At 44.9% G+C, this 12,669-nt stretch overlaps 1 protein-coding gene across 2 annotated transcripts in view; it reads left to right on the forward strand.

The window, feature by feature from the left end:
* Positions 1 to 12,669, forward strand: part of MSI1 (musashi RNA binding protein 1) — a 45,838-nt gene that overhangs the window by 19,601 nt on the left and 13,568 nt on the right. The window lies entirely within an intron of this gene.

Genomic DNA, 12,669 nt, shown 5'->3' on the forward strand with positions numbered 1-12,669 from the left:
GTTTTTACAATTTTGCTTGTCAAACTCAGGCCTTTATACTTGTAAATTTCATGAATGTCAATTAATATGACTTTATATGCTAAGCAAGTTATAAATGATGCATTTTATGTTAAAGCAGCAAAATAAATTTGGGTTTGAAAGGGGAAAAATTATGGGGGGGAAATGGAAAGCAGTTTTTTTCCCTGATGGCTTTACAATTTCTGGAGATGTTACATCTCTATGGCACCCACAATCTGCTATCTGAAATGGACATCTCACCTTACCTCATGGTAGGATCAGGGCTGTTGAGAGCTAAAAGATTCATTCTGGGTCATTTCCACACCACATATACATTATATCCAAAAAGATCATATCACTTGCCTGGCTTCATGGGTCCCCAATGTGACCAGGATCTCATAATTTTGACTCCTTGCAGTCTAGTAGCCCTAGATAGGGGGACAGAGAGAATACCCTAAATTTGTATGTCACCAGTGCTCCAAACCAATTGCAACACCTGTGGATATATTTTAAGTTATCGATCTTCAATGAGGTCCTGTATTATGCATTCTGGAATTCTAATTGGGACAGAACGCCGATGCTGTTAAACACTTTTGTACTTGGCTATTTGTCTACTTGGAGTAGCTGTTCATGTGTTATGTCATCTTACTTTGGGTGTGAAGTATGAGAAAGTACTGTGTAGGCCCAGCCTGCTGTCTGGGGGCACCCTGGCACTCTTGTACATTCAGTGGTAAGAACTATGTTCACAATATCACTGCAGAGTAGCAGAAGGCAAGTGAAAGGGAATTGCATTACTCACAAGCTTTTGTGAATATAGCAAGGGTAGACGAATGTCCCTGACCTCCCCCAATTGTCTGCCCCCTTATCTTTAAGAGGGGGTGCAATCCAAAATGTGCTGACTTAGACAGAAACTCATTTCAAATCAATGAGACATGTATGAGTGTGTATATATTTAAAAACAAGTCTTAATGTGAAATGAAAAGATGTTCTTGCTTGGGAAGTTTCTAACAGTAGACAGAGACTGGCCTCTTGGAAACTAGGCTGCCCCTTCTCTCCCTCCCAATTTTTTTCTGGCACAGATGGGTGTGTATGGGGGGAATGGTATGAACAATGATACCTTTGGATAATCCTGTTCAATTTCCATTATCCAAATGGCTTGAGGGGCACTCAGTATGGTCAGAGAAGTTGAAAGTAAGATACGTCCAAGTGCCCTTTATGTTTATGTAGAAGTTATGAATCAGGAGATACAGGCTTGGTGAACTTCCTGACATTCATGCGAAGAGAATGGCTAGATTTTGGATAGCTAGTGGCCAGCAGAAAAGTTTAACTTTCAGAGAGTTAGAACCCTTTCCCCAATGTAGAGTGGAGTCCTGCTCAGTGGGAATGATCCATTAGGAAGACGTTCTATGTGACAGGAACAAGAGTTGTGCAGGAGCATGGCCCCTGTAACCGGCGTTCATTTCAAGAGAATTGTCCATGAAAGCGATGCTCTTTCCGTGGGTTGTGTCTAATGCCCTTTTTTCTTCCTTCTGTCATGTTGACTTTATTTAATAAATGCTTTCTTGGGTGATGACTCAACTTAAACGGGCAGCTGCTGTAGTCTTCCAATCAACCAAAACCGACACTCTCACTTTTGTATGACTCAGTGCGCTGTGTATGCCTAAGTTCTTTTCTATGATGTTGCTTCCACAGAGCCCCTCCCTAGGACTTAGGAGCCTGCCCATGTGGTCATGGATGCTCTTTGATCAGTAGTTGGCAGTGAAGGGGGCACCTTCGTGTCCCAGCATTCCATAGATCAAAGGTACAAATACAATGTGTAGTTTCCCCCCCTTCTGTCTTCCAGTTTGAGAATCACAAAACCAGCCTCACCCCTTTCTTCTCTATTCACGTAGTGTGCCCAAAGACTTTTGTAGATAGACTATCATTATCTGTATAGTTAGACATAGATTTAGGAAAAATACATTTCAGCTGTTTAGTTTTTTTTCATAATTTTCCCTACTGTTGTGTTAATTTTTTTTGTAGTTTTGAAGATCACAGTGTAGAAGATCTCAGTAGCAATGTGTTTAGCAACCCCAAATCCATTTACATACCCTGAATCATATGCCTCATGGATGAATATAGAATGTAAAAAAAATAGGATCAGTGAAAAAGAGAGGTGATCTGTGTACATTTTTGAAGAGACTTTTGGTAGTGTAAGGAGTCTTATGAAGCTATCTGTACAGAGCTGCATCTTGCAATTAGGATAGGCCTCGCCATACCCGCAAATTTACTGGTCTCATCCTGTCTGCTTCAGCAAGCGTAAGAGCTTTGTTAGCCCTTGAGGTTGGTCTGATAAGGGCTGACTAATCCATGCAGATGACGGAGCAGTTTTCTGTATGTGAAACTTCAGTCCTCGCTCAGCCTGCAAATCCAGCCTTAGTGGCAGACTAGCCAATACCCAGCTCGCTTCATATATCAGGGAATGATTTTGGCTTATCCTGCTGCTGAAATCGAGCAATCTGGCCCTGTAACCTGCCCGGATGAAAGACTGTCTGGGAGCTATAGTTATTTTGGAAATATTTTATTGAGAGTGCGGGATGTAAATGTTTTAACTCTAAATAAAGGCAAGTAAAGTCTTGTGAGGAGGAGTAGAGAATAATGAGTAAGCTAAATAAATAGCGAACTGTTCAGAGCTCTGGCAAGTCTGAGTTCTGGGAAGCAGGTTCTGCACATCAATCTGGTAGCCCCCCATGGTTCTTCCTGTCGTACATGGAGCTATGTTATTATCATCCTGTCCACTTCCAGGCTGATATTAACAAAGGTTCATGTATCATGCTACCAACAGAATTCAGATCAACGTGTGTGAGAAGCTGAGAGGCAGGTTTGCTGCAGAAAGGTGCAAACTGCTTCAGGTCACTTGAGCAGTGAGCTACATCTTATGCTGCGGTAGAAAGTAAGCGCATACACATGCATGCCTGATGAGAATTATTCTATCCCAGCACCACATAGGCAACCAGGTTTGATTAAGGATGTGAAAGATCTAGTTGCTGAGTCTTCTAAAAGAGGATATTTGAGAAAGGAGGGAGAAGAGAGACAATTCCATGTCAACATGAATTGCAGTGAAGAGAGAGAGACCGTGAGCCCATTCTGAGGATGCATCAGACTTCAGGGTAAATCCTCGTTGGCATGGGCTGTGTGGCTTGCAGTAGGAAATTGAGGGGCTGCAGCTTAGCCTGGTGAGCTACTGTGAATTGTGTGTGCTCAAGCTTCGGGCATGGGAGGGGTTGGGCAACAGCAGCCCCTGTGATTGGTGTATGGGGAGTATAACGCCTCTGGATTGGCCAGATCTGGTTCAAATACTCGAAAAATGGTCAGCTTCCCTTCTGCCTGCGTGGTGTAGTGGTTAAGAGTGGCAGACTCTAATGTGGTGAACCGGGTTGGTTTCCCCACTCCTCCACATGAAGCCTGCTGGGTGACCTTGGGCCAGTCACAGTTCTCTCAGAACTCTCTCAGCCTCAGCTACCTCACAAGGTGCCTGTTGTGTGTGTGGGGGGGAAGGTGATTGTAAGCCGCTTTGAGACTCCTTACAGTAGAGAAAAGCAGGGTATAAAGCCCAACTCTTCTGTTGCGTTTCAGGCTCAGCCACTGAAGTCTTGATGCCAGGGGCTGTGTTTGATTGTGGCCAGTGATGGACCTCACAATAGCAGAAGACCGTTGCCACTGTTTCTCTTTGGCCAGCTCGAAGCTACATACCTTTGGGCAGCTTGCTGACAAGGAACATTTCCTTAACATTAAATTTATATAAGAATCTTTGTTGCTAGCTTGTCCTTACCTCTGAAAGAAAGATAAGGTAATTCTATTCTCTCCCGGACGTTTTGACAGATTTGATCAAAACACTGGGAAAGGGAGGAGGATTCATGTAGGGTGATTACCCCTGGATAGCTGAACACCTTCTCCTAGTCTTCAGTGCCTTTGAGCTTTCCAGAAATATAATTCTACTCTAGAGAAAAGAAACTAAACAATCACAGGTTTTTGGCAGCCTGTGGTTTATTCAAAGCATGAGAGTTTTCTTAGTTCCAGATCTTGGAAATAGCAATTGAGATTCTAAACCCAGGACCAAGCTTTTCCATAGAAAAAAAATGTTTTGCATGTAGAAAATTGGTATTGCAAGAAGAAGCCTGTGTTACATCTCCCTCATATACAGTTCTCAGCGTGCAGGTGAATTTTTTTTGAAAGGCAGATCATTCAATTCTGAGTCTCCACCTTTGGTGTGAGAGAGCGTAATCCAGAAAGATTTACCCTCTTCCTGAGCACTAGGCTTCTGTAATATATAACGAAGTGTGAGTGTATATGTAAAAATGTGAGATGCTTTTCTTCCTGTGTCTGTTCACTTGCCGACTCTTGCTCTGCCTACAGACAGATAGGATGTCTGATGGTAGAAAGGAAATGAGATGATGAGGGCTAGCTGGGTGGTGGTGGGAAGAAATGCTATTTGCGTCCTCTGTCTACAAATGAAGGGCTTGTTGAATATTCCCACGCTCCTAAGCCGTGCACTCCTACTCAAAAGCTTTCGGCTGGCTTGTGCCTCCTATGGTGGGGAGTGGTGGAGGTGGATTATTTGGAAGAGACAGTCGCTGTTAGCAAACAAGTCTTCTTTCACTCCCCCGCTTCCCTCACCCCTGCCCAGCCTGCAAAGCGCGGCCAGAATTATTGAATGTTACATCGTCTAACTACTCTACAAGCCCAGCTTTGAATGTTGGCAAATGGCAGTCTGAGTTGCTCAGCTCGCCCGGATTTGGAATGGTTCCTTCTCTTTGCTGGCCATGCTCTTGGGCATGTCCCTCTGTTCCGTGGGGTTTGTATAGGACAACTTGCTGCCGAATGGTGTCACATAGGTCTACTTTTTGTTGTCATTAGTGGCATCCTGAATCTTCTGGTTAACCGTACCTCATGGCAGGCCTGTCTTTGGTCATGCTAGGAAAGACCTAAGCCCACCTCAGCTTCTTGGCCTGTTCCAGGAATGCAGTAGTGGAATAGCATATTCTAACAAGCTGTTCCTCAGGGAGGTCGCATGTAGGCCCAGAAGCCTACTTTTCCCCACTACCATTACTGCCTATCTGTCTTGGTGATTTGTGCAGGTTGTCACTGCCGTGCTGTCTCCCAATTCTATAAAAAAAACTCTTGATGAGAGAGTGAGACAAAAGCACCAACTGCCTTTGGGATAGCAGATAATGGGTAGGCTTGCCCGCTTCACGCCTCTCAGATAAGGATGAAGATGGCAGTAATTCTCAAACTTTTGCATCTCACCAATCATTCTGTCAAGGAACCTGCATCCCACCATTCCACCATGACAGAAACAAAAAGCCCACTTTTTCTGAGAAGGACATTTTAATGCATCCAGGCATTCTGTTATTAATGCCAAAAATTCACAGATGGACAATCTGTGGCAGGTAGGGACTCCAGGAGATGGCATACCACAGTTGCAGGTAGAAATGGGGATTGAGGGAAAAATAAATAATCCAATAAAACCTCATAAACATACAGCACCAGAACCAGGGAGGAGGCTACTACCTGTTATTGGGGGTATGCTAAATGAAACAAAACCCATTGGCAGGAGGCACCAATATAGGGAGACAGGTGACTCTCCTTGAGGAGGGAGTTCCAAAATTCGGTGAGAAAGCACTTTCTTGGGTCACCACTTGTCTATCCTTAGATGCAGGGCAACCAAAGCAGGGCCTCCAAAGATGGCTGGAGTTAACGGGTGGGTCATATGGGAGAAGGTGGTCATTACATATTGCTAGTGATGGGGAGAGGTGATGAGCAAAGCACAGCACTCAAATCCTATTTATTTTGAGAACATTTTCAGGAACAAAATATTGTCGAAGGCTTTCACGGTCAGAGTTCATCGGTTCTTGTAGGCTATCCGGGCTGTGTGACCGTGGTCTTGGTATTTTCTTTCCTGACACAGCCCGGATAGCCTACAAGAACCGATTTTCAGAAACATCTCTGCAGCTATGAGGGCTAGAAATCTTTTTTTAAAAAAGGCTGAGATTTTCCAGAATTGGAATTCTCTGCCCATTATCACATTCCCTGAGCTACTTTCATCACTGAGTCTGAGACATAACAAAATGCCTTTTGTTGAGTGTTTGAGCTGGCAGCGCAGGATAGTTTAGGGGCATCCATGTTGCACTTCAGTTGTAGACATTAACTGGCAAGATCTAGAGGGAATGTTGAGCAACTTAGAGGAAGCCTACTCTTCCTTTCTTCCCCTCCATCTTTCTCAGTCATTTTGTAGCTATATTGGTAAAGGCCTGAAAAGGGTGAATGGTATGTCTTTGTTTTCTGGGAACCTTGATTGGACAGAGTGCAGGAAATCTTATTAATCTGTATGCATTTCATGTTATGGGCTGTGGATCTGGGGTTCCTCCCCCCTGACAGGTGAACGTGAGCTTGAGGGTGGAAGGATATTCTATGCCTCTGTGGAAAATACTGCCTATTTATCTTAACTTTTCTCAGTTGTAGTTTGAAAAGCATGTGGGTGTCAAGCCTTGAGCTAGACTTCAGTGTGTGACCAATGGAAGGCAGCAGGCTTGGACAGGGATGGTTTTGCATGTGAAAGTGCTGACGCATGCAAGGCAGAAGATGGAGGAGAGGGGAAGAGGGGGAAAAACGAGCCAGCTGGGAAACAGCAGACAAGCCAGCACATTTATTTAGCACAGTCAGATACAAAGGGGAATTTCAAGGTTGCAGAGTTCTTGAACTGTGTGTTGTGTTGGGTGAGGCCAAGCACCTCCTGCACCACGGTAGCAATTTGCAGGTAGAATGGACTGCTGGCCTGATTTTTCTCTGTGTTAGCACCACTGCTATAGATGGGCCTGAAGGTGGTATTGCGACTGCCAGCACTGCAGGGATCAGGTGACCCACAACAAGCCAATAGGTTCCTGTTGGACCCTATAAAGCTGGAGACTTACATCTGGCTACTCAGTCTACGCAGGTTGTTGTGCAATGGTGGGATTGAATTTATTTTAGACTGGCAAACCCAACTGCAGTTTTAGTATAAAGCAGGGGGTTTCAAACTCCCAGTGCTTAGGATGTGCCATTTCTTGCAACTGTCTTGTTTCTGCTGGGACAGCTGTGTTTTTCAAAGTCCTTGGGGAATCCCCTGCCCTCAAATTGTCCTAGTTTTAAAGCAGCAGCTGTGTTTTGTTTTATTTTTTGCATGCTCTATACGTGCCTATAGCAAAAAAATGGAAGTCCAGAATATCTCTTAAAGCTTTTTCAGTACCTAAAAGGTGTGATCCCGTTACCACATAAGTGAAGCAAAACGTGTGTGCTGATTGTTTTTCTTTCCTGGCATTTCTTCTTTAAAGCCTTGGTATGAAATGCTAAATAGATGCTTTCACTACTTCTTTCAGCCCACTGGGGTCAGCCAAACCACAGTGGGTAGGACATAGAATATAAGAGGTAAGGGCTTTCTTCAGCCTCATGTACATGCTAATTTATTGATAGAGCATATCTTCAGTATTGGTGTGGGAGTGGGGACCAGTAGTGTGTACTGCGCTTGTGTGTCTGTGTGTGCACATAGCAAAGAAATTGTGGTCTTGGTCCTTATTCTTGAGATCCTTGCTCTGGAATTCTAAGTGTATGGGGAGGTAGGAGGCACAGGTACTCCACATGTTCGAAGAGGCTATTTTTCTTCTCATCTTCCATGCCTGCTGTTCAGAAGGACTCTTAGACTAAGCCCTATTGAAGTCTTTAGCACAAAATAAATGTGGGGGGGGGAGTAGTTAAGGGAAGACTGAGTATAACAAGGAGGGAGAAAGCTGTGGGTAGGAAATATCTTGTTTTATGAAGAATTGCTAGAGATGGAAGGACAATGAAAAGTAGATTACTGTTTGCAGGGAACAGAATATATGTGTGTTCGCTGGTTGTTTGGTGGTCGGATTTGTGGTTAATTTCTAAATAGAGAGTCTCTGGAGCTGTAATCCATACAGGAGGGGTGCCATCACTCTGTAAACCTTAATTCTAAGTGTGCAGGGGATGAAAAGGCTGCAGTTGTACAGTGGCGAGAAGTCTCTACATATGCATATGTGTCTTATTAGAATTTAACATTACATTTTTGTGTACCATGCATGCACTGAACTAGCCAGACAGCTGTGCCTTGGTGTTTTTCAGCTGTAAAGTAGAACAGATATTCTCTAAGTAGTATACATGAAATTAGTTCCTGCTTTCTACTTATTGTACGTTTGAGTAGATTGTGTTGGCCCCAATGGTTTTTTTTTTAATCTTGGCCAATGCTGTCACACTTCACCAGTAACTCTACCCAGTCCTGATCTGGAATGTCCTCTATTTTTTTTATCTGTGAAATGTTGAAGGTTATGGAGCTTTTCCTACATTGATTTGTCTGCTTAAGCCATCTCTGACGTTGGGGTATCACAGGATTGTGTGGTTGTCTTGGTTTCTGCAAAGTGCCGGTCAAGCCTGTTTGTCCTGGCCATTGCGCCACATGAACTGAGAGCTGTTCCAGAATGTGCCCCACAGTTGCGGATTGAAGGGGAAGATGAATCATGGCGGATAAGTTGTCTTTTGGACTTTTCATCAAAGAACACTGCAGGGTTCCTAGGGACAGTTTTATAGTGACAGCAATAAAATGACCTTGGATAAACTGAAGGAATGACTAAATGGATCCCTTATTCTTTCTTTCACGAAACACTGACGGTTAAATTAAAAGCAATTTCATAAAAAAGATTTTGTTCCCCAGTGTGCACATGATTTAGTGAATAAATGTTAAAAGATAGTATATGATATTAATAAATGGATGAGCAAGAATGACATCTCTGTTGCAGAACCGAGGCAGTATTAATTTAATTACATTTTTATCCTGCTGTTCCTTCAAGAGGCTCTGGGCTTTATACATGTTGTCCCTCCTCTATTTTATCTTCACAACAACCCTACGAGGTAGGTTAGGCTGACTGACTCATGGTCACCTAGTGAGCCTGTTGGCTAAGTAGGGATTTGATTCCATCTCCCTGGGTGGTTGGAAGGGCTCTTGTGATGCTTTTGGGTTCAGTTATTAAGCAGCCAAAGTGTTCTGTAAGTAGCACTTGAATGATTAATGAAACAGATGAATGCCAGTGAAGCATGTGTAGTCAAACAGTGTTGTAGCTAAGTTTATCTTACGTGGCTTCAAATGGCTTGAAATTGTATGTGGGAATTAATTTCTGCTGCATCATTTTGTACCCCGAATCTCTCCCTCTCTACCTGTGGTCACTATTTCCTGAATGTGGCCAAAGCCACACTTATGATTTTATGATGTCACAATTCTCAGATGTGGCACACTTGAATTTATGAAGAAGGACCTCAGAACTTGACAAGGTGCCATCCAACTGTTTGGACGTTATGACAGTACATGTATCCTGCTGTTTTTCTCCAAGCTGCTTCCCTTCAGAACTTAGGCAGGGAAGCCAAGCTGTGGTAGGAGCCCTTAGTCTAGCGGCGAGGATGAGTGGAGCTCAGTTGAACATTTGGGGACCAAGCGGAGGTGTTGCAGAAGCACTGATAGTCCCTGAGAGGAAGTGGTTGGTTCTCCTAATTCTCCCCCCCCCGTCCCCCCAGGTTTCCCCTCACAGGATGTGTGTGTGTGTGTGTCTAGGGAAGGGGGGCAAGGGTGGCCCTCATCTCCCCTTTATGAGGCCTATAAGGGCCAGCTCCCAAGAGGCATGACTGAGTCTGGCCCCAGCAGGGTGCCTTTGTGTGTCTGTGCCGAACAGCTTTGGAGAAGAGAGCATTTGAGCTCGTGCTAATCTGATCCAGCAGCTGGGATTGGAGGGGCCAGGGTTGCCACAGCAACCAGGCCCCAAGAGAAGCCATCCCCGGCAGCCTCTTTTGTTCAGGCCTTACTCAGGCGTTGGCAAAGCCAGTGAGGCCTCAAGAGAAGAAAGGCTCGAGAGAATGGGCTGGGGAGCAGCAGGGATCCCCAGCAGGGGCTCGGCCCAAAGAGGCACCCAACAGCCAGCTGCAACAATAGCCGCCCGCCAAGGGCTGCCACTCACACTTAGCACTTGGCCGCCTGAACTTGGCTGCTGGGCCCGGCTGGCCCCACTAATCCCGCCTCCCCTGCCCTGGGTTTCCATGGACACGGAAGCCTATTGAGGACACACATTTTCCGTTTGCAAATTGAATTCTGGTCCGATGACGGGAAGGCCTCTGCCATTGGGGACGTGCTTGGGGTGCTCTGGGGAAGTCGGCTGACTGGCTGTTCCCAGGAAAAGCAACCAAGCCCAATGTCTTCGTAACTTTTCATTCCAGACTCTGACGTAACTTTGAAGAGGTCTTGGCTTCAGTTTTGGTAGAGCTCAGCACTTGTGGCCCACTTAATGGGAGACATGGGGGGCTTTCTTTTATTGTTGCCATCATTGCTTTGTTTGAATAAGAATAGAACATATTACTGTGGCAGTTCAGTCTCTGGCGTCTCCACTGGAACATGACTCGATTCTTTTTGTAATTCTCAAATGGTCCCATGGCATGGGAGCTCCTTAATATGTCTCCAGGCTATATGCAGCAGGATTGCTGGATATTTTCACTCCACTGAGTTTTTCACCTTTTGGGTTGTTATCAAATCTCCTACAGATCGGTAGTTGTCTTACTCTGTACTGGTAGAATAAAACTGGAGGCCAGTGGCATTAGGATGCCTTTGTCGGAGGTAAAGTAAGAACCACCTTCTCATGGCACAATGCTCCTCTGGGGTTGCAGCAGAGAGACGGTGCATCTGTTCCAGGCAAACAAGGAGAGTTAGTTCAAGATCTGTAATTATCCCTGACACCATCGGGTTAACAATGCTAGAACACCAACTGCCCTGTGCTATTAAAAGTCTCCGTCTCTCTCCTAGGCTTTTCCCAGTAGGAGTCCTGCTGGTAAAGTGGATAATCTTCTTTGCTTCCTTGCATTGCTTTGTCCAGTACACGCCGATCTTGAAACCTTGGCTTTGCCAGTAGTGCTGGTTGACACCAGCCCTGACCCAAAGACAGAAAGCTCATTTTGAGCAGCTCCCCACCTCTAGTCCTTTGGCTGTGATTAAGGCAAACCAGGTTCTGTGCCCTGCTCAAGGGGATGATGTGGCTGGTCCATAAGAGACCCCCGTTCAACCTGGAGGGGAGGTGGTAAACCCTGATGCAGTGTGCTGAAGTCAGGCATTGGTTTCAGGCCATGAGGCCCAACTAATAAATTTCAGAAATGAGGCCAAGAGCACCAACCATTTAAACCATCAACCTGTTTCCTAATGCTGGACCACTCCCAAAGCAGATTTGTTGTTTATTGATTGTGTCAGTTTTAAGTGTAGATGGCGGGAGACATCTGCCCCCCCCCATATACATACATCCACACATCATATTCTATTAAACCCATTACGCATAGAGTATGTAAGGTGCTTTGCACCCATTATCCATAATCCTTACAATTTGCCTGTAAGTGTGAGCCAGTAGTATTATCTCCATATCTGCCGAGTAGGGTAGGTTTTCAAAACAAATATATGTACACTCTTACTTGCTCTTTCCTGCAAAATTAATTGCACATATTGGGGTTGGATCCAGACTAAATTGGCAAATTTCCCCCTTCCCGCTGTAGACCCCCTCATGTTGTTTCTCAGAGTCCCCTGTCTCCCAACGGCAGCATTTCATGGAGATCAGTGGGAGGGGGCAAGAAAGTTCTGCTCTGTTGACAGAAAACTTACAGTACTCTAGTTCCAAACCATTATATGCATGTGTTATGTAAACAAAGGCTGAATGCAGATGGCCATTTACCAAGTGATAAATTACTAATAAGCAGTTAGACTGTGTTGGACCATTCAAAGCACTTCGTAATCCTGATCCCTGTGATCTTTTCAGGTGCACTATGTTAGTACAGTATTATATTGACAATGGCTTCAGTGGTAGAGCGCATGTTGTGCATGTTCATCCGGGGCTCAACCTCCATCCTCCAATTAAATGCAAAGATTGCAGGGCTCAAGAGGGATCTCTGAGATGCTGCAAAGTTGCTGTGCCAGGTGGATTAACTCTGGGGTTGCCAGCTCTGGGTTGGGAAAAACCTGAAGATTTGGGGAGTGGAGCTTGGGGAGGGTGGGCTTTGGGGAGGGGAGGGACCTCAGCAGTGTATAATGCCATAGAGTCCACCCTCCAAAGCAGACATTTTCTCCAGGGGAACTGGTTTTGGTTGTCTGGAGATCAGTTGTAATAGCTGGGGACCTCCAGGTGTCACCTGAAGAAGATTGGCTACCACAATTAACTCTGATTGTGTGGAAGGCGGTGCTTATAACACCCACACTGGTGAGGTGGAGTCAGGAGCAAAGACAGTATTGACTTGTCTAAGTATACCTAGTAAACTAATAAGTTTTGAATCGGGTTGTTGGTCTCCCCCCCTCTCCCCGGTTAGGGTTTCATTATAATTTGTGTGTGGGGATGGGGTGTAGCTCAGTCCTATAGCAGCTAACTCTTTGTGTGTGTAAAGTGCCTTCAAGTCTTTACAGCATGTTTATTACAATGTCTTGTTATTAGTTGGAAAAGTTGGTCATTTTTTTTTGGGGGGGAGGCTGTTTTGCACTCCCTGCTTCCCTGGATTTTTGCTCAGTTCCAGAAATGTGGTAAAATTCTCCTTGTTGCATGGCGGTGTTTTACAGATGACCTGCTTACTAAATACATA

Source organism: Euleptes europaea, chromosome 13 (genome assembly GCF_029931775.1).
Source record: "Euleptes europaea isolate rEulEur1 chromosome 13, rEulEur1.hap1, whole genome shotgun sequence".
NCBI lineage: Eukaryota > Metazoa > Chordata > Lepidosauria > Squamata > Sphaerodactylidae > Euleptes > Euleptes europaea.